Source organism: Anopheles cruzii, unplaced genomic scaffold (genome assembly GCF_943734635.1).
Source record: "Anopheles cruzii unplaced genomic scaffold, idAnoCruzAS_RS32_06 scaffold03647_ctg1, whole genome shotgun sequence".
In the NCBI taxonomy this organism is placed as follows: Eukaryota; Metazoa; Arthropoda; class Insecta; order Diptera; family Culicidae; genus Anopheles; species Anopheles cruzii.
This window is the reverse complement of record NW_026457232.1, coordinates 1-1937: the sequence shown is the minus strand read 5'-3', so window position 1 is coordinate 1937 and position 1937 is coordinate 1. Positions and strand designations below refer to the sequence as shown.

Sequence of the window (1937 nt, the reverse complement as noted above, 5' to 3'; positions counted from 1 at the left end):
AGTGGCAAGCGTTGTTCACCGCGCAGTCGTAGGTGTAGCACATCGCGTGGCAACCCCTTTTGCCTGGTAGACAACCGGAGCAATCTGGCAATCATGAAACGGAGCAGAATACCACGATCGTTAATCGTCCTCCCAAGGTGGATCGTCGTACTGTACCTGGCTTGGGACATCGACCCAGAAAGCATGGCGGCTCCATGGTGCGGTTCGTTCCCGGCGGCATTATCAACCAAGGTTTCCGGTACGTGATTCTTCGGGGTCGTAGGTACATTTCGTCTGCCGTACACACCTTACTGCACACGTACTGCTTCCGGTGGAAGCAGACCCACTCATCAGCTTGTTTTTGACACACCCTCGGAGACACTATCTTGCAGCAACGGGGCTTCTCCGTCACCATTTCGGTAGCCGGGAGTTCATCCGACAAAGTAGTATCCTCTACATCTTGGGTTACTTCTTCATCGTACACGGTCGTCACGTTGTTTCTCACAATCTTCGTTCTAATGGCACCGCTCGGCAGCTTCCGGACCAAGTGTATCACCACGTTGTTCTCGTTCACCGTGTGGACGGACGTTTCGTTGTTGATAACGTTTAGGTTATTTATGAACCTTTCGAAACCAAGCTTTACGTCACGCACAGGCTGCTCGTCGTCACCATCCCCGTTCGGCTCGTACACTTCCCTGTTCTCACTCTCCGGTTCCGGCAGTTCCGGTAACGGAATGGTGATACGTAACGGGGGAACCACAATCGTTTTCTCCTGGGCCGGAACCACATCGCGAATCGGGGCAGAGACAGAAAGTGACAGTAACCGTCTCTCATGGTCGACCCGAGGGGACAGGTGTTACTCCGGGTGTCCGCCGTCAGAAAACAGTTTCCCTGGAAATCACTGAATCCGAGATTGCAAACGCACTTCCCGGCGCCATCCGGTGCGCCATTCAAACAGACGGGGGCAACACGAGGGGCGGACCGAGTGACCGCGGCGTTGATGGTACAGACCACACATAGCACTAAAGCCCATCGCCAAACACTCATTTTCGCCAGACGACGCGTAGAGAGCTCGTTATAAACTGACCCCTCTGGGAATTCCCGAATCCCGGTTGCGTCGAAGTGCTGAGCTATCAAGATGACCCTTGGGATGCTGGGTCGCACTTCTTCTTGCGGAAGTCCTAAAAAACAGCACATGTAAGCTCCATTATAAAAATATACTAACTCTTACCAGGAGGCTGCCTAATCGGTACATGAGGGATCCATGCTGGGGTTGATTCCAGCTGGGCACCCCCTTCGACCCCCAGATTGCTACGGTTTCTAATTAAAACATTCAAACAGACGGGGGCAACACGAAGGGCAGACCGAGTGACCGCGGCGTTGATGGTACAGGTCGCACACAGCACTAAAGCCCATCGACAGACACTCATTTTCGCCAGACGATGCGTAGAGAGCTCGCTATAAACTGACCCCTCTGGGGATTCCCGAATCCTGGCTGCGGCGAAATGCTGCGCTATCAAGATGACCCTTGAAATGCTGGATCGCACTTCTTCTTGCGGAAGTCTTCTAAAAAAAGCATATGTACACTCCATTATTAAAATACTAACTCTACGCGTGATAGGACTCTGATAAGATTTATTTTCGACTGGAGCCCACCAAACTCGAGCTTGGACTCGGGAGGACTCCCTCGATGGGCATCAGTTGAAGAGTATACGCCAAAACGAGCAGTACCTACAAGTGTATAACCCACAAGCCGCCCTGAGGGTCAGTGTGTAATCGAGAAGTGATTTGGTCAGATCAAGCAGGCCAAATCATGCTCGCTATAATGGAATTTCGTAACAATAAGGTAGGTTGCTGATGGTTACATTTATTTAAACGCCAAGTGATCTGTTGTAAGTGATTATGGAACATTCAGGAGTGCTTGTCCTGAGTACAGCAACGGCTGTAACGGATATCGT

The 1937-nt window shown here is 51.4% G+C and overlaps 1 pseudogene; it reads right to left on the bottom strand.

Annotated features, from left to right (window-relative positions):
• Positions 1-6: 6 nt before the first annotated feature.
• Positions 7-1026, bottom strand: LOC128277059 (uncharacterized; annotated as a pseudogene).
• Positions 1027-1937: the final 911 nt, after the last annotated feature.